At 34.4% G+C, this 26,863-nt stretch overlaps 1 protein-coding gene across 15 annotated transcripts in view; it reads left to right on the top strand.

The window, feature by feature from the left end:
- QKI (QKI, KH domain containing RNA binding) overlaps positions 1-26,863 on the top strand; it is a 166,979-nt gene that overhangs the window by 8,517 nt on the left and 131,599 nt on the right. For 2 of the 15 annotated variants that reach the window (XM_072830313.1, XM_072830287.1), the window contains exon 2: positions 16,516-16,615. The exons of the other annotated variants lie outside the window; for them this stretch is intronic. The gene's annotated coding sequence lies outside the window, so the exon portion shown is untranslated. The remainder of the gene's footprint in view (positions 1-16,515; positions 16,616-26,863) is intronic. 15 annotated transcript variants of the gene reach the window in all.

Genomic DNA, 26,863 nt, shown 5'->3' on the forward strand with positions numbered 1-26,863 from the left:
AAAACAGTATAAACATTATGTGGCAGTTACAGTAATTTAACACAAATAATTTTTTAAACACAGGTGTTTCTTTAAGCTAATTCGAAAGTGCCATTACTTAGAGGATGGTTAATAAGAGTTTTTAGCTAACTGAAACTTTTAACCCTCTTAAAAAGCAGTCGTCTTACCTGCTTTAGCCCTAACAATGTTTTAAAGTAAATCTGTCATGAATTTTTAACAAACATATTGCTTGTCGAAGATTAGGATTTATCCAGAATTCTTGTAATTAACGAGCAAATAATTGTACTCAGTGGTTTCATAATTTCTTCAGTTTCGCTAAGCAGCGACTCTAGTTTGAATTTCCAGGAAGCCTATCAGGTCTAGCAAAATTTAAAAAAATTCATGTTTATAATGTTGCCTTATATATTGATTCTAACCTACATATTTTGTTAAACTAAATTTTGTGACTAGTGAAATGAATCAATTTTGTAACATTTCTATCATATTATGATAAAGCAGAACTTGTCAGTTTGAATGCTTTTTTAAGAGTACTGAAGTATCAGAAAAATGTCAAAATGCACTTAAATCCGTAGAGTAGTCTCATGTTAACCTGGCCATGATACTAAAGAAAGGGCTTGTGTGTGTACACACATGTAGGCACACCTGTATATGATGGGAGACATGCATTAAATGTGAACTGGCCTTGAATCCTTGAGAGTTGGCGCTAGGGCTGATGAAGTTCTAGAACAAGGATGGTTTTCGAAGTAATGGAATATCTGCTTGGCCCCAGGATTGAAATGATTATTTATTAACAGTGGAAAGGGTCATTATTCGCAGGTCCTAAGTTAAAAGACCTTGCCTTTGGCTTTTGTGCAGGGCAGGTTGTTGTAGAGATTGGGCATGATCATCTGGTCAGTTATTGGGGAACTTTTGGCTTTTACGCTAACTTAAGAGTTTAGAAAACTTTAATAAAAATGCATAATGCATATATATACACACACACACATATTATGTTTAGGGGTGCTGCAAAATGCTGGTAAAAAGCAGTTTTATGAAATTTTTATTTCAAGGTTTTATTTATTCATGAGAGGCAGAGACCGAGGGATAAGCAGGCTTCCCTCAGAGTAGGGAGCCTGATGTGGGACTCGATCCCAGGGCCGTGGGATCACAACTTGAGCCACCCAGGCGTCCTGAAATTTTTCTTGGAAACCTTTTTTTCATTAACTCTTACTGTCATTTTATGGGGTCTCAGAATGGTTTTACAAAGAGTATTTGAGATGTATATGTGGAAAAAAAAAAAAAAACATTTCTTGGATTCAGTTTAGTGTAAGGAAAACTAAAATAATATCAAAAGAGCATTGAACTTCAGAGCTGCAAGGGACCTGAGAGGGGAAATCTTCACATTATAGGTGTAAGAACTGAGGTCTAGAGAGGTGACTTTGCATCTCAAGGCAAGGAGCATCGGAGTTGGAGCTTGATCCTCGGTTCTACCTTATGATCTTTTTGGTGAAGCTGTTACTCCATAGTGGAACTAGAGAAGAAAAACCCAGAATAGTTTTATGTGTTAAAAAACTGCTGTGTTGCCTTAGGTCACGAACATGAAGACAAAAAGTAAGTGGGAATTTTGTTAATTTGTGCTATGCTGGACTTGAGCAGATACTGGTCAAATTCGTGGAGCCAGAATTTTTTTTTTAAAGGTAAATTTTTTTGATAGTTAAGAGGCTAAAAATGAGAAAGTAAGGGTGTTTAGAGGATTTCAGCTCATTCACTTAAACTTGTTAATAACCATAGGTTAGTCTTAATTCTTTGGTAGGGACAAATCTAGTGTGTATTTACTATTATTGGTGGTATTATTATTATTACTCCAGTTGCTATTTTTAAAGCCATTCAAGGAAACCTAACATTTCTGACTGGAAGATATAACATAAAGGTTTATTATTGCTAGGTGATTCAAGTCAGGAATATACACTTGGTTCACTTTTACATCAGCTTAGGGTAGTTAGTACCATAGGTAGCAACTCTGTAAATAAAGAGTGACTGTCAGGAGGTGGATGGTGATAAATTGAATGGAAGAGGGAGCTGTACTAGTTGCCGCCGCATCCCATTCTTGATACCAATATCCGATGGATCAACTGATTCTTTAAAGTATATTTGAAAATAATTAAGTATAAACTATAGTCCTTGCTTGCTGTGTTACAGTACTTTTATCACTGAGAGAATTGTTACATGGTAGGTAAATAAATTTTTTAAGAACTAAAATTTCATACCAAAGCCAAATATAAGGTATTTGGAAATTAACTGTACCTAGTTCTTACTATTGTTGCTGCTACCATCGTTGCATTGAGGTTCCAATTTGTCATGACAGGTATTCACGTGTTAACTGTGTAATATGTGTATATATACATATGAACATGTGAGCCAGCACAAAGATAAAAATGATTTTGTGTTTCTGTCCATACACTAACGAGACCGTGTTGCAAGTAATAAGAATTCTTTGGCTAGTAGACATGAGATCTAATCATGAGTTGGCAGTTAACTAGTTTGGTGATCTTGGGCAAGATATCCAACCTCTCTGAACCTCAGATACTTCATGTGAAAATGGAATTAATAACTGCCCTGTCAACTTCAAATTAAGATATTTGGAGAGTATTACCTGCAAAAGAACTTCAGAGACTGTAAGGTGGCATCATCTAATTTTTGTTGATATTTTTAGGTTTTTGTTAGGATGGACAAGGAGATAAGCAAGGCAGCTTTGTAGAGGATGAAAGAAGAAAAGAAAAACGGTGTAATTTATCCATATGAGTATCTATTAGTTTTTATTTTCATGAGAATTACTCACTGCTAGCATTCTGATAGTTGAGACAAAGTACCTTTGAATTGAAATACCTAATATTTTTTGAGAAGTAGGATCTGACTTGATATTAATAGATGGTAGAATTTAATGAGGTGATTCAATTAATGAGGGAGGGATTTAATGAGGGAGGATGGAGGATGTTCCTCGAGAAGAGAAAGTGCTGTATGTCAAAATAGTGGTGATGGGAGATTGAAAGATTTTCAGAAAGTGTGTTTAAACTGTTAGTTGGAATGGCAAACGCATGCAAAGGAGAGTTAGAGTTAGGAGCAGAGCCAGCATCCTAAGTTCGGGCTCTACCATGATGGGCCTTGAATGTTGGGATGAACAGCATGAATTCTATTCTGAGTTTTGTAAGGAGAACCAGTCAGTGGAAGGCTTGTATTATTTTGGGGTGTCATAATAAACTGTTTGAGGGACCAAGTAACAAGAGTGTAGAATATATGAGTCTAAGGAAGTAGAAATTGGATGCATTATGAAAGGTTAAGTGGTTAGGTAACTTTTAAATAGTTCTATTTTTATTAAATATTTTAAGAAAATACATTTTGAGTTTTATATATTTTAGGTCTAAGCTCTCTTTAGACTTTTTTAAAGAATGTGTTATAGCTACAAATAAACATAGAAAAAATATTTTCCTTACCCACAAGTTTTTATGTTAATCCTGAGGTATTGAGAACATGTGGAGCTCATTTGTATAGCTGTCAGCTACAATTTTGGTTACTTAGAATTAAGCTTATGTGTGAATTAAAGAGAATTGAAGAAACTCTTTGCATTTGGGGTGTCTTAGAAATTCTTGAATTGATATGAGTTGGAGGAAATTTTGTCCCAGTTTCACTCATCTAATATTGTTGAATCTGGATGTGTTACTAAATACGAAGATTTTTGAGAACTTCATTATTTTCATCATCTATTGTACTTTATTTAACTATTTTTTATGTTGATTGTTTTAATTGCAGGTATCTTGACATTCCATTTCTGTGTATTTATGTATCTCTTAAAAACTAGCATTTTCCTTTATAGCAACATCACACTGAATAAAATGGATTGGTCCTACACTTAATGTAATAACCAGTCCATAGTCAGATTTCTGTAGTTATCCCCAAAATACTTTATTTATTTATTTATTTATTTATTTATTTATTTATTTTTATTTATGAGAGATAGAGAAGCAGAGAAAGCTACAGAGATAGCAGGAGCTGGGAGGAGAGAGAGAGAGAGAAAGAGAAGCAGGTTCCCTTCTGAGCAGAGAGCCCAACACAGGGATTGATCCCAGGACCCTGGGATTATGACCTGAGCCTAGGGCAGATGCTTAACCCACTGAGTCACCCAGGTGCCCTCCCCCCCCCCCCCCCAATATTTTTTTATAATTGGCTTGTTCAAGCAAGAGTCTGACTCAGGACCCCACTCCTTGAATCTGGTTGTTATGACTTTACATCTTTTTAATTTAGAACCATCTTTTTTATGGCACTGCTATAACTTCCTTATTGGAATTGTTCTTTTATGCTCTGTATATCTAGTGCTTGGGAAGTTAGGTTTAAAGGATGAAATAGATTCAAGTGTACATCAAATGTGATGCTATGCACTTGATTTTGCCTCAGGCTGGGGGCACCTTACCTGGTTCCACAATTAGTGAAATCTGGGTTAGTGTGGTCATAGACTGATCCTCCCTCTGTAGTTAGGTAAATCTTTCTTTCACCAGCAGGTAATATATTGCTATTCTGAAAATAGTTCCTAAATGGAAAAGCCAGATAGATGCTCACTCTTAATTATTGGTTGGTTCTTGAAGTTAAGTGTGGGTTCGTAGTTGCCTCAAATGGTGACTAATGAAAAGGTTTTATTTCTAAGTAGTTGCAAAATCTCTACTGCAAAGTTTTTCTCCTTAAGAACTCTTAATGGTAAGGAGGTTATGTTCCAGCAGATGGAGATACTAGTACATAAAAGACAGTGTTTAGTGATTAAAATTTGTTGAGAAATAACCCTTTCACCAGAATAGGAAGTTTTTTCCTTTAAATTGTAAGAGGAGAGTTGCTCAGGAATATGGGAAATAACAATGATTAAATTTAATATTTAGCAGTATCCTGTAGATCAGTTGTGATATTTCTTTAAAGAACTCTTTTTTTTTTTTGTTTTAAGAAACCATGTGTTAGTATGTTGACTATAAAATGTGACTGGTTTATTTTTTTTATTTTTTTGTTTTTTAAAGATTTTATTTATTCATGAGAGAGAGAGAGAGAGAGAGAGAGAGAGAGAGAGAGAGGCAGAGACACAGGCAGAGAGAGAAGCAGGCTCCATGCAGGGAGCCCGACGTGGGACTCGATCCTGGGTCTCCAGGACCATACCCTGGGCTGAAGGTGGCGCTAAACTGCTGAGCCAACCGGGCTGCCCAAAATGTGACTGGTTTAGAACATTCCATTGAGTATAGCAATTTTCTGAAATACAGTTTCTGCCTTTATAGCTGAGTTGTTTGAAGGTCTTTTGTTTGTTTTAGTGTAGGTCTGAGTCAAGTCTGTTGAAAAGTATTCTACTTGTATATTTTCTTGGCAGTTCTAAAGTCTGTATTAACCAGGCAATTGATTTGTTTACTAATGTAAAACAGAAAAAAAAATATCTGTGCCATAGTTTACTATTACATGTGACATGAGGAGAAAGTTCTTTTGGGGATTATAGTGTTATTGTAGTAATAAAAAATTATCAGGAGTAAAAAAGGAAATCTTATCTCGCTTTATTGTGGTTTATAGCATTCCTTATCAGGTTTTTTTTTTTTTTTTAGGTAAATATATATCTTAAAAATACGGCCTGCAATTGTTAAAGAAACATTGCTTATTTAAGTTCCTTCTTAGGTAGGATTTGGAAATATGAGTTTTTGTTAATAACACATTTAAATTATATTTTCTAAGTTGTTATTTTGAGCTTTTTGATTGCCAAATCAGTTGTAAAATACTTTCCTTCCTTTAATCACTTGAAATTGAACTCAGACATGAGAGAACTGTTTATAAGTGGAAGACAAGAGAAGATACCAACTGTGATACCTTTGCAGAAATGATAGTAACTTGCATTTTACTCCTTTCTCCCCAATGTTCTTTATTTTTTGCTATTCATAAAATGTAGAAAATTGAAGATGCAAACATTTTCAGCTCACCTTTGATAGTGGTGTGGTTTGTGGCCTCTGAATCTTGGGAAAGGTGGTGATGGGGGGAGAGAGGTGTCATAACATATTGTCTCTGAACCTTAATGTGAAGTATTTTTTGGGAAAAGCTTTTTCCCTGAAAGTTTTTGTGTATACATTTGAAAAATTGTTTCTTATAGTCATTTTAGAGATATGAGAAACATAAATTTCTTCATTCTAATAATCATTGTGAGATGTGTTGTTATAAAGAATTAAATACATTGGTTTTATTCCTATAACAAGTATTCTTCATTTCATGAAAAAGAACTAAACTGTATCAATTAAAAAAGCAAGAATTTCTCATAGTTCAGTGATAATCACTCTTAACATTTTGGTGAATTTCATTCTTGTCTTTTTCCTCTTTTCTATTTGTGGATAAAACAAAATTGTGATCCTGCTGTGCTATCCATTTTGTGTGTTTGTATGCGTGTAAATCTGTCATGAGCATGTTCACCTGCCATTTCCTTTTCTTTGACAATATAGTTTTATGTTAACATAGTTCATCTTATAGAGGTATATTATAGTTTACTTACCTGTTCCATTCAACATTCACTTTGTTTTCAGTAAGCTTGTGTGATATCAAATGTTTTCGGAATTTGATTACTTGCTGTTTAAAAAGCCTTATCAGAAAAAAAAATAAAAATAATAAAAAGCCTTATTAGGTTACTACATATTTTAACAGCCCTGTGAATACCAGGCTCTTTTATTTTTGCAGTGTATTTAATTGGAAATCAACATTTTTATATCGCATTCCAGTAGAAAGTGATTACTATTACGTGACATTTAATTTTTGAGTAATGTCAAAGTTGCATATTTCACTTTTTTTTAATAACTTGACATGCTTATTTGAAATTTTTTATTCACAAGTAAATTTGAATACATTCTATGTGTAATCAATCTATGAGGTATGCAACAAACCTTTAAATTCATTCCTTACCTCCAAATTGAGTAATAGGGTAGAGAGTATGAAAAGAAAGTAGTGTAAAGCAATGTAACCCAAGAGAGGTTGAAAGACTGGTGTTAAGATCACGTTAGGCTGGGGAGATTATGGAATGTTTAGGAAAAGAGGTAAAATTTCACCAGGCTCTTGCAGGACAGATAGGATTTAAGTGGAGAAAAGGCAAGGTAGTAGTGTTTGAGACACGGGGACCACTGTCCTGGAATGGGAGGACATTCTGGGTAGGAGAAGGAAAGTAAATTACTCTGTGTCTTTTCTGTAAAAGCTTTAAATTCCTGGAAAGAGATTTCATCCTGTTAGTAATGGGAGACCCATTTAAGGGTTTTCCTTTTACATCTTAGTTTTTTTCCCCCTCTTATCTGCCTCCATATTTCTGTTTAGTATGGATTAATGTGGTAGATTGCTCTGCCTATTGCATATTTTTAGACTCTGGACTTATTTCCCACCTTCCCCCACCCCACTATTTTGCCTCTTAATGTCTATTTTAGCTTTATTTTTTAAACCTGTGCATTTTTAGTTTTGCTTTCTATTTTGTTGTACTTTAGTACATTTGGATATACTTAATTCACTCTTTTTATGATACCATTTAGTTTATTTTTTTCTGTTTGTGTCTGTTGGGGATTGTATTGGGTTTAGGTGCCTGGAAGAAGGGGGTTTATCTGGATTAGTAAGTGTGTGATTTATAGAACTGGTGAGTCTAAGGCTCTACACCATAGATGGGTTGCTAGCATATCTTGCCCTGTATGTATGACGAGAGTTTTTGCCATGCGCTTGCCCTTCATCATCCTCTCCATTTGCTTTTGCTCTAATGGCTTGAAAGACCTATCAATCTTAGATTAGAGGGGAGAGATGGAAGATTTGCTAATTTAACTCCGAATTGAGGAAGGCTCTAGGGAAAGTGTTTGCAAAGTGTGTTCCATGTAATACTGGCCTCGTGAGGTAGTTTGAGAATAAAAGTAGTCAAAGAAGTGCTGCATATTCTTTTGTGAATTCAACATGTTGGTAACATGTTGAATATCCAGGATCTTCAATAAAAGAAGCTAATAACTTGGTTTAATTGAGTATTTTCTGAAATTACTTGGTAAGGAATGCTTTTTTCCTTTTCTTTTTCTTTTTTTCTTCTTAGAACTAGTGGTCTGAGGCTACGTTATGATAAATGTTAGAGGATTATAAAGAGTTGTGGATCCCAGGGAGAAGAGGGTTAAAATAATCATTGTTTGGGGATCTTAATTAATTTTGGGTTGAGAATACTGGCTCAAGTCAAATCAAAGTACTCTTTGAAGAAGATAGTTACATTTCATTTAGTTTGGGATTATTTCAAATTCCATCTTGAAGAAAGCAGGAATAAGTTTGCTTTCTGACTTTATATAACAATTGTGCAAATGGTTTCTATGGTGAATTTTGTTTAATTCAAATTATGTTATTTACATAAAAATTTAGACTTGCTGTTTTTATTTTTATTTATTTTTTTAAAGATTCATTTTTATTTATTTATGATAGAGAGAGAGAGAGGCAGAGACACAGGCAGAGGGAGAAGCAGGCTCCATGCCGGGAGCCCAACGCAGGACTCGATCCCGGGACTCCAGGATTGCGCCCTGGGCCAAAGGCAGGCGTGAAACCGCTGAGCCACCCAGGGATCCCCAAGACTTGCTATCTTTTAAAAAATAATTTTCTAAATGAAAGAAAACAGAATTTTGACAAACATAAAACTTAAGAGTGCTTTAAAATAGATAATGCACAGAGAAATAATGTTGATCTAACATATGCCTGGTTTAAGTCTAAAATTTTTAAGTTAGGAACTACTGAATTGTTAGATGAAGAGGAATTGTTAAATTTTGAACAGAAAAATATTTATCTTTTAGATTGTTAAGTAAACATTGAGTTGCAGTGATATAGTAGTTTTGTAAGAGCTGTAAGTCAGTAATTGAGTTTTTTCTGTGAGCTTAGATTTTAATCTATAAGATATTTGTTCTCTTTTTGTTACAGCAATTAGTCATAAAATGAAGCTCTTAAAAAATGAAGTTTTTTTTTTTTTTTTGGTATACCTTTTTATTGGAGTTTGATTTGCCAACATACAGTATAAGACCCAGTGCTCATCCGGTTAAGTGCCCTCCTCAGTGCCTGTCACCCAGTCACCACCCCCCCCCCCCACCTCCCCTTCCTCTACCCCTTGTTCATTTCCCAGAGTTAGGAGTCTCTTATGCTTTGTCTCCCTCACTGATATTTCCCACTCATTTTCTCTACTTTCCCCTTTAATCCCTTTCACTATTTTTTATGTTCCCTGTATGAAATGAAGTTCTGAAGACATTTAAAATTAGCGGTCTTTAAAGAAGGGTAAGTGTAAGGGTGGATGGTAGAATAATAGCATTTCATCTGGAAGGCCCAACAGATTTTTGTTAAAAACATTTTTTTCTAGTTCAGAGAAAAGCCTATGATTCAGGGATTTGAGGTTGGAATGGATCTCTGATCACAGTTCCATCTTTCTGTTAAATATGTAAGTGCAGTTCATTTACTAAGGGTATGAAGCTTTACAGATTAGAAACTGCTGGCTTCAGGAATGGTAATTGATTTGGTTCTCATGACAGAAATATGTCTGTAAGTGGTATCATTAGCCAGCCAGAGAATACCTTTGGGCCTGATCCCCTCTATGGAGAATGAATGTCATGACTGATAATTTATGTACTGTGACTACCTTCTAAAGTGAGTAGTCATAATAATAATTATTATTGTTACTATTATTATTATTTTGAGAGAGGGAGAGGAGGGGAGAGAGAGCATCATAAGTAGATTCCATGCCCACATCTCACAGCCCTGAGATTATGACCTGAGCTAGGATCAAGAGTTACATGTTTAATCGACTGAGCCACCCAGGAGTCCCTTTACCCAAGATGTTTTTTAACTTTTCCTATAAATAAGAAAAAAAAGTAAGCATCTAATGCATGCAGTGATATTGTCATTAAACTGATGTTAAAGACAAAAGGTTCTCTTAGGTTCATTTTCCAGCCAGCTGACCCTAGGTCTAGATACAATTTAGTTTATGTTTGCAAAGGAACTTCTGTGTTTTTTTACACAATATTTTATTTTACACAATATTTTAAAGTCATAGGTTAGAGTAGAGTAAGGTCCCCCCCCCCCCCCCCTTGTAGGTTTAGGTCATTTGCCCTAGAATAATGAGATAAAAGTCTAAGAGATAAGGGAAAATGAGAAGGCCACTTAGCGTCGTCAAAATGCTCAGTTCAGATTATCTGTCATTGCTAGACTTAGTATTTGGGCTTGTATGTGGTGATATCCTGTATATGTTGTATAGACTAATTAAGTTTATATAAATTTTGAAGGGTGATATGTAGGAGAGATGTCTTCAGAAAACATTTCATGTTGTTCCATGAATTCTGAGTAAAAGAAAAAAGAAAAGGGGAAGAGAGTAGAAAATAAGTGGATCCCAAAAGAAAATAACAGTAATTAGGGAAGGTGAAAGTGAGATCTGAGTTAGAAAATCCTGAGTTTTTAGGTTATAGAAAAATTCATTTATTTTACTGGGTGGTAAGGAACATGAGAGTCTTATTTTTTCACATATCATTTTTATTCAAGGACTAACACCTTTGATTTTCTTATTGAAATATATAACTGGACATCATAAGATATGCCACATTGGTGCTGCAGGTGTGTCTCAAGTTCAAATTTATACAAAATTTGGGGCAGCCCTGGTGGCCCAGTAGTTTAGCACCACCTTAGCCCAGGGCCTGATCCTGGAGACCAGGGATTGAGTCCCACATCAGGCTCCCTGCAGGGGAGTCTGCCTCTCCCTCTGCCTGTGTCTCTACGACTCTCTCTCTCTCTCTCTCTCTCTCTCTCTCATAAATAAATAATAAATAAAACCTTTAAAAACAAAACAAAAAATCAAATTTATACAAAATTTTTAGCTATTTTATCTGTGGATGTTAAAGCTTTGGAGCAAGTAGTAATAATTAAGAGGAGTCTCAAAGTGAAATCTTTGATTTTGTGAATCAAGAGTCTTTGGTTATTAATGCTGTTATTTATTGAATAACAAGTACATGTATCCTGACAGTGTAAGCCAGAAAAATGATGTAAATGTGAGCCAAAAAAGGCATGTATTTTTAGAACGCTAGCTATAAAGAGAAATACCTTGTTATGAACATACAATTTTATATAACTAAACAGCTGAAATGAAAGCTTTATGAAATAATGTTTGTGTTACTTAACCTATGATGTAGTGTTTTCTTGCTCTATGTCATTTATTTATTTATTTTAAAGACTTTGATTTTTTTAAAGATTTTATTTATTTAATCATGAGAGACACTGAGAGACAGGCAGAGGCACAAACAGAGGGGGAAGCAGGCTCCGTGCAGGGAGCCTGATGTGGGACTTGATCCTGGGTCCCCAGGATCACGCCCTGGACTGAAGGCAGTGCTAAACCATCGAGCCACCTGGGCTGCCCAGATTTATTTATTTTAGAGAGAAAGCGTGTGTCCAGGTGGAGGGTTTGAGGGTGAGGGGGAGAGAGAATTTCAAGCAGACTCTTTGCTAAGTGGGGAGCTTGACACGGGGCTTGATAGCACAACCCTGAAATCATGACTGGAGCCAAAATCAAGAGTTGGACGCTTAACTGAGCCACCCAGGCATCCACATTCTGTGTCATTTAAAAAGTGCTGGTTGTGACTAATACTATAGAATAATTATTTTAAAATACTATAGAATTAATAGGTTATGCCTTGTGTAGTTTTAGGAAAACTGATGTTGACTCCTGCTATAACTTAGTTTTCAACAAACTTTGTTTTTTTTAATCTACCACTTTGCTGAGTGCTGTGGATACCAAAATGAACTAAGCCATAGTCCAGCACTTAAGGAGCCATGTAATAGTATGGAGAGAGAAATAAACTGCAGTATAGTGCTTTAACTGCTGTGGCAAAGGCGTACACCAGTTAAGATGGAAGGGATCACATTTTCTAGCAGAAGATGAAAATTTCTTCAAGGTTCACATATTAAATAACCTGATAATTCCTCTGATTATAGGTTTCATTTAATGTAAAATTTAGTTCTCTTTTTTCCCGTGAAAGTTCTAAAATGGATACTATCAATTTTACTGGAATAAGAGATTTCTGAGTTTTCGACATAAAAACCAAGTTTGTAAACGTGAATGTTATAATTTTATAGAAAATATTTTAAAAATAATAAGTTTTACAAACAAGTAATATTGTGGTTTTAATTATGTCATTGTTATTAGACTTAATGCCTTTATTTGGAAAATATTATTTTTCTGACTTTATTTTCCTTCCAAACCTCATATTATGATTTACTCAGAAAGTGAAGTTAAGTAGAAGTGTTATATAAGTATAAACATATCTTATCTATATTCATGTATCCATCTTACAATATCTTTGACCATTGGCTGTTTGCCAGGTAGTGAAAGTTAGCCTGCAGAGCAAATCATGAACTTATAAAAAAGATGGATACTTAATTATCTAACACTTAAAAAGTTATTTTGTCATTTTATTGAAATTTGGAAATATTCCCGGTGTTAACTTCTTATCTTGTGGTTAATGCACTCACAATAATACTGAATATAAAAATTAGGAGTTTGAATTTTATCCAAAAAAGTTTGGAGCATGGCATTTCTATAGAATTTAGGTTCTGTGAGTTACAGAATTGTTACAGTTTTTCCTGTGAGTGATGTAGGCTACTACATCAGGTTGAGGAAGCTAATGTCTGAGTGGATGTGGTGGTTGCCTTAGAATGATTTTGCCGTTAGCAGTGAAAAATGTTTTTCTTATAGTTCTTGTGCAGCAGGCCATGGAGTAAAGCACATTTTTATAATAAAGGTGATGAATTTAATCGCAAACTGGCAGCCAAATGGAAATTGCAGACCTTGATACTGGGAGAAAATTGCCTATAAAGCAACTCTTGAGGGAACAGGCTTTAAATTTATCCACCCATTTCGACATTGAGGAGAACATAGGAATCACAGGATATTTTGCTTGGCCTGCTTAGTTCAGATGAATGACACTTGAGTGTTCTATTTAAGAGCTAAAGATGGTTGGTTTAAAGTTGCTTACACTTTGTATGTTAAAACCTTAACCACATATATTTTTATATTTCATTAAATATCTAAAACATTGCCGACTTTTCATATTTCAGCACATGATATGCCTAATGAATTGAAATCCATTTACTGTATTTATGGTGATACGCTGTATAATTTATGTTTCTGCCATTTGTATGATGAACTAGACTTAAAGGGTGCAGAATACTCAGGTGTTTATAAGTAACATTCGATTGATAAAATGTCATATAAACTATGAGTCTTAACTGTTTTATATCGCATTTAAATAGTTTATGTTACAAAATTTAAACACAGTGGAAGTATTTCTATTATGGGAAGTCTGGGCTTTGTCATTTTTTACCCTAGGTGACTAATGCTTGTCATTTCTTAGAATAATCTAACCCTTGACTCAACATACAGTCTTTAGAGTGTAATCCTGAATCTTGGTATCTTGTACCATGCTTTTTGGGGCACACTTTCTTCCCATGGTACACATATTTGTTAACAAATATCTGTGTCCAAATTCAGAGGATTATTTGTGACTATTGGAAAGTGAGACCTATTCGAAGGTTGGTAAATATTAAATGAAAAATGCTAATGTAAAATAACAAACATAATATTTCTTAGTATACTTTCTGAAACTGTTGGGAAACTAAAGGGAATTGAGGGTTACTTTTAAGAGGTTATTAGATTTTACTTGGATGCATAACCATGATTAATAGATTATATAATGTACCATGCTCCCTAGAAAATTTAATAGGACTATAGCTGTGGTAAGTCTATTTTCTTTAAATACAGAATAATAGAAATATTTAATTTGAAAGTAAATGTGGGAAATCAATATTTGATGGTTGAAAGAATAGAAGGAAGAAAAAAAAAGTTGTACAGATTCTCTATATTTAGGAAATAGTTTATTGAGGTTGTGCACATGGACTGAATGTATGAAAACCTGCAAGAAACAGTATTACTTCTTGTTAAAATAAGTTCCAGTACTTTCATTTAAGTTACTTAAAGTGCTAGATTGTAATACATCTATATGAGAAGTCAGCCTACATGTGATGTTGAAGATAAAGTAGAATACCTAGCCATCTCTGAAATTTGCAAAGTTTAAAATAAATCAGCACTTCCAGGGGCTCCTGGGTGGCTCAGCTGGTTAAGCATCTGACTCTTGATTTTGGCTCAGGTTATGGTCTCAGAGTCATGAGATCGAACCCCACATGGGGCTCCACACTCAGTGCAGAGTGGGCTTCTCCCTCTGGCTCTGTTCCTCCCCCAGCTCATGCTCTCTCTTGCTCTCTCAAATAAATAGATAAAATCTTAAAATAAATCAATCCCTCTCTTTTCTTATCACTGATACAGATGCTTTGTCATTTGGTTTATTTGGCTTATATAAGCTGTGGCAAGTTTAGAATTCAGAGATAGAGCCTAAAGATAAATACTCTTTAAGCTAGGCCTTTGTGAGAGAAATACAGTATAGTTATTTTAACTCCTATTTCTGATCCAGTAAATCAATATGTGGAAAGCTATATTTTCAATTTCAGAAAAAAATTAAAATTTTTAACGTATAAGATGAAGCTAGAATAAGGCATATGGAATATTTATGCATCGTATACATATGTAAGAATTAATATATTTTAGTAATATTTAATGTTTTATATAATGTTATACATATATATGGGAGTATACAACATGTGTAATTCATATATATTTTACTGATAGAAGTATTATATGTGTATATATGTATATACATATATATATATAGTGCTTATTAAAATTACCACTTTTCTATAGCAAGATGGCTACAATTTATAATGATTCTGAATTCCAATTTCACTGTTACTAGTGGTGGGTTTACTTTTCTAAAAGGATTTTTTTTTTGGTGATATGTTTAAATTCACATCCAAATCTACTATTGTGATAAATGTAGACACAATTTAGTTCAAGACTGTTTATGCCAGAGTCTGAAACACTTGAAGCATCTAAGTTGTTCTGAAATGATTTTAGAATCATGTGTTTGAATAGTCACATCACTGAATTAGCTCAAGTAATGGATTGTCAGAGCAGAGTGAAATAAGGGGAGTGTTTACAGTAATACTGGGGTTTCAAGATGACAGTATAAGATGTTATTTTTTTCATATTGTTTAGTTTGTTTTTGTTTAGACAACTATTTTAAGTTATTAAATTGTAGTTATGCAAATACACATTTACAGGCCAAATTGTTTCTCCAGCGTTTCTTCCCCCAAATTATTTATTTGAGGCTAAAGTAATTTTAAACTCCAGAACAGTGGTTAAACCAGAACAGGTCAGATCTGGATGCAAAGAGCTCTTTTACCTTTTTTAAAGTGTGTTCTGGGAAAGTGCTGTAGAGAATATTTGCTCCAGGTATTTAAGACTCATTTTTAACAAGCTGAATGTACTGTGGTATTTGTTTTGTTTTTTTTTTTTTTAAGTTTTTTTTATTTATTTATGATAGTCATAGAGAGAGAGAGAGGCAGAGACACAGGCAGAGAGAGAAGCAGGCTCCATGCACCGGGAGCCCGACGTGGGATTCGATCCCGGGTCTCCAGGATCGTGCCCTGAGCCAAAGGCAGGCGCCAAACCGCTGCGCCACCCAGGGATCCCTACTGTGGTATTTGTATTAGAGTAGTTTGACTGTTAGAGGAGGTGCTTAGTAAAAGTGAGTTGGAGAAATTAAACTGTATCTTTGTTGCTTTCTACTTGCACTTTGCCATGTATGATTAATTGAGAAGTACTTTGCACAGTTTTATTGGTAGGTGCCTTTTCTCTGTGTCTTTTATGCCTCTAGAGTCTGGGAAAAGACCAGATTTTAGGTAACATATTCATCAAATCAGCAGATAGTTCTCTTTACAAGATACGTGTCAAGATAACAGCATTTGTAGAATACATGGTTTTATATCACAATTCTCATTAGTAATGATGATATGGACATACTTAAGCTTATGTATCAGGTACTTTTTATAAATATATATTCATTATCTCATTTAATCTTTACAGCAATCCTGTGAGCTGGAAAGAAGTCTGATTTTTAGATGAAATGGAGGCAGATTGAGATATTACAATAGTCTTTTTTCAAAGATTGCATTTTCAGTAGTTTCTCTTTGTCATTATTTACAATTTTGTAGTCAAGTGTTCAGTAAGTTTTTTAAAAAGTAAGATTTTATGTGACTTGTAAGCTGTTATTAGGTTAGTTCTGTGCAGAGACCTGGAGACAATGTTTTTCTTGAGTTGTCCTCCTTTATATATACATTACATTAAATTAATTTTAGCTGCTGTCACTACAACTGTAAGAAAGGTGATGATGGTCTGTTGTGTCAATAGCTTGCTTTGACATTGTCATTCTTTTCATAAGAGAAAAAAAACATCACAGCATATTCAGAATGTAGGAAGTATATTAAGTTGCTTTCAAAGCTTGTTCCATTTAACAATATTATGGAAGTGGGTTCACTTTTAAGTTTTATATTCCGATGTGCCTCTTACTGCAGGTTACTAATGGCCCCAGATGCCTGTGAATTGGCCTGGTTTTGAAAAATTTTGTGGCCTTTTCTACTTCCCCGCTTAAAATCTGTGCTGAGGAGTCCTAAGGTACATCTTACTCTTCTGTTGCCTATGAAATTCTCTAACAAAAGATGATATATCTATATATATCTATCTACATATATCTGTCTATATTGCTATACTTTTTCTAGTAGTGTTTGGTTTTAAACAACAATTAGGGAGGAATTCATTTTTAGTGAGTGGATTACATTCATTTTCCAGTGTGATGGGGTTTGTGGAGTGCTGTTTGAAATAGGTTACTTTTAGATTTTGATTTGTATCAGTAATTTTACACTTGCCCCTACTAAGGCAGGCCTCGGTGAAGATAGAATTTCTGTTCTTAGAAATTCTGTTCTTTATGAACTTTCTTTCCACAGAAAACTTGTATTGGTTTTAAGAAACAAATACCTAATTTGCATAGTAACTTCTGTATCTTTAAACTTTAGTGTGCCTACCCAAAAATACACAACTCTTCATTGACCTCTGCCTTTGAGAAGTTTTTAGTAAATGAAAAAGTACCATGATTGAGAAAAACAGAACCATTTGCTTAGATAATTATAGGCATTACTAAAAATAGCAGTCCAGTACAGAAATGAGATTAGGAGTCAGAAAACTACAGTTTGGAAAAAAATCCTTGAGGGGGACAGAAGCATATATTTTAAGCATTTTTCATGTATCAGGTCCATTAACGTAAGTATGTATTATTAGAGTGATAAATACCATGTTTTTTCCACTTATTTTACTTTCCTTCATAATAATTAAAGTGAGGATTTGCATACCATGAATCCAGTTTTCCCTAGTATGATCTTTTCTACTGTGGAACCAAAAGAAACCATAGAACTCTGGCTTACTCTAAAAAAATTATTTTGTCTAGTGTTCAGGTTCAAGTATTTATATCTCAGGACATTTAGCCTCATCTGTCAATGACTTCTAGCCCTTTGATTAAAGGTTATTTACATAGAAACCAGTGCTTACTACTAGAAGAATTACGATGGCAGGAACCATGTTGCTTACCAGGGTGACCCTAGCACCAAACACAGTGCGTGATACCATAGAAAAATAGAACATACTCAGTCAATAATTGTAGTTTGAGTACATATTATGTGCCAGAGACTTTGCAAATATTATTCTAGTTGAGGTTTTTTTTTTTTTTTTTTTTTTTTATGAAACTCAGAAGTTTGGGTCTGGAGTTATCTTAGATAATCCTTACAGGTGAGAGTAAATATAGACCATGTTGGAGGATATGCTGCTAGACCCTGCCAGAGCTTAGATGAGACTATCATTCTAGTTTTAACTTTCTTTCTTTTCTTCATTATTGTATATATCTCTCTACTTGTCTCTATTATATCTTTTCCCATCTTTTCTGTCTGGCTTTTACTGTATTCTATACTCTTCCCATCTTTTCCCCTCTTTTCTGTCTGGCTTTTTCTGTATTCTATCAATGCTTTTCCCATTATCAAGATGGAACAATAATGTTCGAGAGGCAGTGTGATATGGAGGCCTAAATTTGGATCCTGACCTTTACACTTACAAATTATGTCATCTTTGGTAAAAAGTATTCAATCTCCAGATCTTAGTCTCTTAACTATGAAATGGAGACGTGAGCAGTGCTTATCTTTAAGGAAATGGGTCTAACCAGATAATAAAACATTGACCTCCAGGGCAGACTTTGAAGGGCCACTTATTGCTTAGAAAGAAGTTAGATCTCATTACTATAAATTCTGTTTGAGAGATGCTACCATTACCACCACCAGCTAACTGTGTGTCATTCTCAGTATAGTACATTGCTGAGACATTTAAATCAGCCCTGACAAAGGTTTAGATAACAAGAGAAGTAGAGTAACAGCTGGGTAATTTCTTTACAGAGGGGAATTCATTTTAAACTGTCTTCTATAGAGATGCCTCCTTGTGCCCTGCTCTAATGTCTGGTTGGCTTGCTTTCTAGGGGGGCTTTGTCAAACATATCTGCTCTTAGAAGACCAGTCTTGAGTTGGAATGTGAAGTCCAGAGAGAGTAGGAACTCTTTTTTTACCTGAATTCTAGTTTCCTGTTTGAGGACTCCCATGTTCCTTGAATAATTACTCTTGAGAATGTCTGTCTCTTAACCATATAAACTCTATGAGCACTGAATACAACATAATACTTCTAATATTTGTCTGACTTACTGAGATTGTTATAGGATGATAGTATGGAATAAAAGTCCAGTAAAAGCTAAAATTCTTACTTTGCCATAGGAAATATATTGAAGTCCTTCTTTGAGGTCATAATTGGATGAGTACTTCAAGTATTGTTTTTGCTCACTTTGTGATGGAGCAAGGCCCATGTCTGTTTTTGCATATGACTATATCCCTAGGGCCTTTGCCAGTTCCTGACTCATAGTAGGTATACACTACACATTTGTCGAATGCATATATGAACAACCAGTATCTTGTACTATAGATTATTAATACAGTTAAAAAGAGAAAAGCAGGGGTGCCTGGGTGGCTCAGTAGGTTAAGTGTCTGCTTTCAGCTCAGGTCATGATCGAGAGTCCTAGGATTGAGCCCCACATCCATTTCCCTGCTGAGCGGGGAGCCTGCTTCTCCCCTCTGCTTGTGCTCTCTCTCTCTCTCTGTCAAAAAAATAAAATCTTAAAACAAACAAACAAACAAACAAACCTCTAATTCTACATTATTCAGACCAATCCATTTTATAAACAGTCTGTACTTTTAGGAAATAAAATGGAAAAGCTTTCATTTTTATTCTTAAAATTTTTACTAAGTAAGCTTTCAACAAAGAGTTGACCAAAACTATGCGGATTGTAAATATAGAGGTTATTTAAAAAAAAAAAAAAAACAAAAAAAAAAAAACCTCAAGAGGAATGAATCATCAGAACCCCTTTGGTGTAGTCCTGATAAGTGGCACCTTAATGGGTTAGGATTTTTTTGGATTTTTTTTTTTTTAAAGATTTTATTTATTCATGAGAGAGAGGGGGTGGGGGGACAGGCAGAGACACAGGCAAAGGGAGAAGCAGGCTCCATGCAGGGAGCCCTATGTGGGACTTGATCCCAGGACTCCAGGATCACACCCTGGGCGTGAAGGCAGGCACTAAACTACTGAGCCACCCAGAGATCCCTGGGTTAGGATTTTTTAAAGCTAAGACTATTCATTTAGATGCATGTGCATTTTATCTTGTCATTTGATCTAAAACACACCAGAAGAATTTAACATTGATATCATGAACATATGTTATTAACCAGGTGTTTTAGATTCTCACAAATCCTGAATAAATACAGCAAGCCCTTTTGAGGCTTGTATTTCTGTCACTTTAAAGGGAAGAGGAGTAAGTCATGAAGCTAATAACCTATTGATGCTTGAGTTAAATTTCAAGCATGTTTTTTGCAGCTTTGCATATTTTTGTACTAATTGTCCTGTTGAGATTGTTCAAAAGGTAGTTTGGTTTTTTTTTTTTTTTGTCCCAAGGAGACAGATCCTTAGGAATATAGCAAAAGGCAAAAACAAAGCAGTCTATCTTCCCAGAGGTTATATTCTTTATGTAGAAGACAGGCAATAAGCAATAAATCTGTTGTATGATATATGGACACTATGAGTCCTGAGAGTGCACTGAACAGGATAAAAGAGATAGGAGTATTCTGGATGGATTGGGGAAGGTTGTGGTTTTAAATAGGGAGATCTGGGTTGGCCTCATTGAGAAATTAATGTTAGAACAGAGATTTGAAGGGGATAGTGGAGTGAACCATACTGCTCTCTGGGGAATAGCTTTCCAAGAGGAAGGAAGGGTCTGTGCAAAACTGAGGTCAGGACCTGCTGTTCCTTGTGTGGCTGTAGCTGTAGATGTGAATGAGGGATGGTGGTGGAGGGGGAGACAGTGGTAAACTGTTTAGGAGATAGTAGGTCAGAAAGGTAAGGGATGGGTGGTAAAGTGGAGCTCCTGTGAGGACCTGGGCTTTTACACTGAGATGGAAGGTCATTAGAGCACTAGTGTGAAAATGTGGTCTGGGTACTCTCCTAGGGAGTCTGTGAGGGCCAGCTATTTTGATGATAATAGTAACTTATTTGACTTCTTACTCTCCTTGCTTGAGTTTATAATAGCGTGTTTCAGAGGCTATATGCTGTGTGGTATTGCAACAGATGGAATTCAGGGAAAAAAAGGTGAGAATTCCATTGTCTCCATTAAGAAAGACATTTAAACAATTTGCAAAAATAGAAAACAGTGTCTCTCCTTATCATTTTGTTGGATAAAATGTTTTTATTTTTTGTTTTCTGTTAATATGTAGTGGAGTTTACTATTATGTTAAAGTGAATCACAAGTAATTTAGATTTGTAGTATGGTATTAACAAGTGTAACTCTCACAAACGCAAGCTCTTTTATATAAAGGCTCCTTGTAGTAATTTTTTAAGCATTGAGTTCTGAGACCAAAAAACGTGAGAACAACTCCGTTAGAGAGTTTTGAGCAAAGTAGTGACATATTACTTGGATTTTAACATGCTAACTCTGGAAAATAGAGACTAGGCCTTGAGGGGCAGTGGTGGAAATAGGGAGACCAGTTAGGTTATTTCAGGTGCTATTTATGTGAGAAATGATTATGGCTGGGACTAGTGTGGTAGCTGGTGAAGGGGTCAAGTGAGATTCTGGATATATTTTAAAAGGTGAGTAAATAGTGTTTGCTGGTGGATTGGATATGATGTGTGAAAGAATGGACTTGGCAGTTTTTGAGATCAGAAGGAACAGGTTTGGGGACAGATAGGAGTTTGGTTTTATGTGTGTCAAGGTGACTTCTTTAGAAGACAGTTGGATGCTGGCATTTGGGAGTTCAGGAATGTTCTTGATCAGGATGTTTTCTTGTATTATTTTGGTAATATTTTTATATGATAATTTCTATTCTAATAAATTAAACTTATGATCTCAAAAGTGCTATATTCTGCATTTTATAAACTCATTAAAATTGCTTTCTAAGAATATTGTTATGATAGTAAAATGTATACTTTAAGAGGCAGTAAAAATGTAGTAAATGTCAGTAGCATATATCATTACTTAGATTTTCTGAATCTAGTTCTTTGTAAAGTAAACCAACCTTGGTTTAATTAAAGGGGATTATAGTATAATATATTAAAATCATGTTTTCGGTATCGATTATGTTGACATCTGAAGGTACTGTATATGTTGCTCTTGCTGCAAAATTGAAAATTTTCTCATGCAATCTTGATGCTTGCTATAAAGGACCTTTGGAATATTGTATACAGTAGATTGTTTATTATGGCTAAAAAAAAATTCCTTAGATTTTCTAGTATGAGGAATTTCTCATGTACATGGGCTGCTGTAACACCTGTGAATGTCATTTGACATTCATTTGCTTCAGTTTATGGAATTAAGGTGATGTTCAGATACACAAGTGGTGCATGATTACCAGTCTTTGGTTTCTCTTCCATTGAGCTTGGGAAAAATTTGGAATACGATTGAGAAGGATGATTAAAAATGAAAGAAATTGTTAAGTAGGAGAAACAACCTACCTCCACCCCTCTCCCTACATAATTCCTTCGGAGTTTTAGGAGTTCTGTTTCATTTTCACTCATTTACCAAATTTCTTTTATTTTTTTATTTTTTTATTTTTTATTTTTAAGATTTTATTTATGATAGTCACACAGAGAGAGAGAGAGGCAGAGACACAGGCAGAGGGAGAAGCAGGCTCCATGCAGGGAGCCCGACGTGGGATTCGATCCCGGGTCTCCAGGATCGCGCCCTGGGCCAAAGGCAGGCGCCAAACCGCTGCGCCACCCAGGGATCCCCCAAATTTCTTTTAAAGCCCTAAATAATTTGGAGCTTGAGGAGGATAAAATACATAGGGCGGACCTGTCCTAACTTCCCACAAAAATAAATGTGTAGAGCCTGGTTATATAAGGATTTGGTGCTTTACAAGGATATCATTTAAAGTAAATCCTGGTGTCCAGTAGTTTAGGACATTTTGAAATGTAAATTCTGAAAGGACTAGGCTTGGCTATCTGTAGTTCTTGATTGGTTGTTGTGTTTTTGAAGCCCTTTCTCATGGACTATTGATACAGAGAGGGGGAGGTTCTAAGAAGAAATAGGAAGGTGCCCAAACTTCTAATGGATAGAACTATACCAGGAAGAAACCACAAATGTAATCTGGTCTAACCTGATTTTACAGAAGAGGAAACTGAGACCCAGAGAGTGAAGTTCAAAGCCACACAGATCTTGCAGGGAATCAGAAGTAAAACCTAGGTTGCATGAGTTTCAAGGCCAGTGCTTTTTTCCTTACTACTTGCCGTATTACGAAAGGTTCTATTCCTGTAGAAAGATTGTTTATGGATTATATATAGTCTTCATATTCTTAAAGTGGGTTTAAAGTACATGTGTTTTTTTAAGCAGTAACTGTTAAAATCTAAAAGATTATTTTGAATTAAAGAGATTATTCTTATAGATTTTCGAGATCCTCAGTTTTATTGGTAAGTAGGCATTGTATTTTTTCAAAGACTAGAAAAGTAAGACATTCGCATGGCTTTCATTTTCTCTCACAACTATCCCCCCTCAATGAGAATAAATAACTGAGGCCGAAACAAAAACTTTATTTTGCAGCACATTTAGGCTTATACAAAAATAGAAGTATAGCACAGAGGTTATTGGTTAAGAATTCATACAACTACAGTACAATTAGCGGAACTGGGAAATTAACATAGATACAATATTATTAACTAATTTGCAGATCTTACTCAGACTTCACCAGTTTTCCTATTCACATCCTTTTCCTGGTAAGGATCCAATCCAAAGTCCCACACGGCATTTAGCGGTGATCTCTCTTTAGTATCCTCCAGTCTGTGACAGTGTCGTATTCTTTCATGATGTTTCTCTTGGTATTTTTATTTTTATTTTTTTTTATTTTTTTAAAAAGATTTATTTATTTATGATAGAGAGAGAGAGAGAGAGAGAGAGGAAGAGAGAGAGAAGCAGGGACACAGGAGGAGGGAGAAGCAGGCTCCATGCCAGGAGCCCGACGTGGGACTCGATCCCGGGACTCCAGGATCGTGCCCTGGGCCAAAGGCAGGCGCTAAACCGCTGAGCCACCCAGGGATCCCTCTCGGTATTTTTAAAGATAACTGGTCAGTTATTTTGTAGAACATTCTCAATTTTTGTTTGATATTTTCTCATTATTAGATTGAAGTTCTGCATATTTGACAAGTAAACAAAATTACTGTTTGGCCTATCCACCACTTCTTGTATTTATTTATTCAGTTATATCATAGTGGTCTCATGGATTATAATCTGTTATTATCATTACCATAAAATCTTTTAAAGCAAGCATTTATTTTTAAGAAGTTAACATATTGAGATGTTTAAATATTTAAAAGGCATGTAAGAGTATATGGTAAAGAAATTCTCTCTTCCACCCCTGTAATGTTGGACACCCATTTTCTGTTGTTATGAGTTTCTCTTCTTGTAGTAATGTTGAAAGAGTTGGGAAAAGAGTTATTAATAAGGATTGCTAGATTCTCAAGTGTTACTTTTTACCCAGATTCCAGTAGCATCTGCTGGTTAATTGTTGCATTTTCAGATCTTCATTAACAGTGTTTCTTAACCAGGTGTCTTAACCTTCAGATTTAAAATTTAATACAGTGGGTATTATATCGTGATAAGGATTGGTTTCCCCTGTGTATTTTAAAAAACTAAATGACTAGAAGGCAACATTTTTCTTAAAAAATCCATGACATATAATAACATACAACTAACTAGATTTAAAATGACCTCCAAACAAAATCCGATTTAAATGAAAAAGTTATTGGTTTTCATTCCCTTTAAAAATTTCCCCCATTCTGTTCTTTTCTTTGTTTTTTATTTTTTATTTTTTGTTTTGTTTTGTGTGTTTTGTTTTGTTTCTTTGTAATGGCTTGTTTTGCCTTCTCTGTATGCCAGCATTCATTCATTCATTCATTCATTCATTCATTCAGGATTGTCACTTTTCTAGGCACCTAGGGCTAGATTTCACCTACTGTGCTGTGTTCTGTTAGCAATTTTTTTTTGTGTGTGTGTGTGTTCTGTTAGCATTAAGAGAGAACTGCAGTCTTTTCTGCAGTCATTCGTAAACAGTGGACTGAATGTTTTTGGAGCACAGGCTAGCAATAAACTAAAAGTTGGTTTGTTCCATTTTCCTATTTTCCATTCTTTAATTATTGTTTCTTAAAGTAGGTTTTAAGGGCTTATTCCAGGAAGTCCTTTATGAAACTCTAAATAAAACTAGTTGGTCTTGATGTGATACTGAATCAGTTCTTAAATCTCTGAGCACTGTTTTTTTTTTCTTATCTTTCTTTCTTTCACTTGTTCTTTGTTTCTTTCTTTCTTTCCTAAAGTGGGTATTGTATCTACTTCACTTTATGGTGAGAATCGGGATAATTCATATATAAAATGCCTTAGCATGGTGGAAGTGCTCATATTAAAAAAATAGGTCTTTGTAGTTTATTTTTATATTTGGAAGTCAGTGACTTAATCTTGATTTTACTATTACAGAGGGAATCCAAGATTATATGCAGCATTTTGACTTAAAGTGCTTTCTAACATCCTAATGAAAATATCTTTACTATTTTACAAAAGTAAAAAAAAAATTCTTAGAATAATGTGAGAGCCAATAGTCCCTGTAAATCCATCACCCAGAGATGATTACTGTTAATAGTTATATCCTTTTTTGACTTCTATGTATCTATCAAAAAATACATGTACTTAGTATAAATTGGATCATATAATAGACATTATTTTCTGTAACATTTGAAAGAGCTTTTCCAGGGAGGTGCAGCTCCTGTTAAATGCCTTCCTTGATACAAAACTGCTACTGAGAGCAATTATGGAACCAGGATGGACATTTCTATAAGAACTTTGCTGTTTCATGTTTTTTATGTGAAATTTATCCACAGTTTTATACAATTGTTAATTAAATTAAATTGCCAAAGCAAATTCGAAGGAGAGCCATGATGTGAAATCTAATTTTGTAGTTTTTCTCTTTTTGCATGTAGTTGTGTTTATCACCCTACCCCCAAAATCAGGTCCCATTAGAGAATTGATAGCTTGATTTATTTTATTTTATTTTATTTTATTTTATTTTATTTTATTTTATTTTATTTTATTTTATTTTATTTTATTATTTTATTTTATTTATTTTATTTTATTTTATTATTATTTTTTGCCAGTTTTCAAGCAGTTGCCTCAAAATTAAATCTGATTTATTTGTTTATTCAAGTAAGCAAAACACATTTTACTAAGTGTGGCATAGTCTCTATTAACCTGTGTTTTCTATACCTTGTAGGTGTGGCTTTTAAAAATAAGTACAGTACCTTGTAGGTGTGGTTTTTTAAAATAAGTACAGTGAAGTTATATTATTTTTGCTCTTCTCAAAATAGCTTTAAAACTTTCCTGTATTTAGTAAAACCTGAATTAGAGGTTACTTTTTACAGAAGAGATCTTTGTTCCCTCTAAGTACATAACAGCCAACACCTAAAGTGGTGTTTGGTTATAAATAGACTCTTAATACTACTCTTTTAAGATTTGGTATGTTTCATGTAACTGGAGACTGGTAATTTGTTAATTAAGACCTAAAATAAAATCTTCCTTTGCTTTTTATGTTCCTTTGCCAGATTAGTATCCAGCAGATAGTGAGGGAATAATAGAGCCTATTTAAAGTTCAATTGAAGTGATGAAAGTTGTCATTTTAACTTCCAAAATTTTTACTGTGTACATCAACGCATATATTGTTATAAATGGTTTTTATTTAATGATTAAATTAATGGAAAACAATTTTAAGATGCACTAACATTTTCATTTCGTTCTATATTTTAGGTCTAGCTGTGTTTTAATGATAATTTTTTGATGGATTTTAAATGTAAGACTCAAAAAGCAAATAGATGTCAAGATAAAATGTATATGATATGAGTAGTGAGCCAGTTGAACAATTGGAATTAGCTATCACAACACTGGGTATAAGATGAGTTTTGTCTGAAATGTTTTCAGTGTTTTAACAAGTTGTCTTTTAATTTGTACTGTTAAAATCCTGAAAATAAATCTTTCATGCATTTTATTTTTATTATTTGTATATCATTAATAGCTTTTGTGTACTACTGAGCCAGTAAATATTTTTCATATTTCATTGCCTAATTTTTATTTTCTTGGTTTAAGATTGTTGAAAAAATTCTAAACCAGTTAGTAAAATAGGGTTACATTCTAGTTTTTGTCTTCCGACATTGCAGCATTGAATTTATACATAGTTATTATCTATCTGTCTTTCTTGGTAAATAACT

This window comes from Canis lupus, chromosome 1 (assembly GCF_048164855.1).
Source record: "Canis lupus baileyi chromosome 1, mCanLup2.hap1, whole genome shotgun sequence".
NCBI lineage: Eukaryota > Metazoa > Chordata > Mammalia > Carnivora > Canidae > Canis > Canis lupus.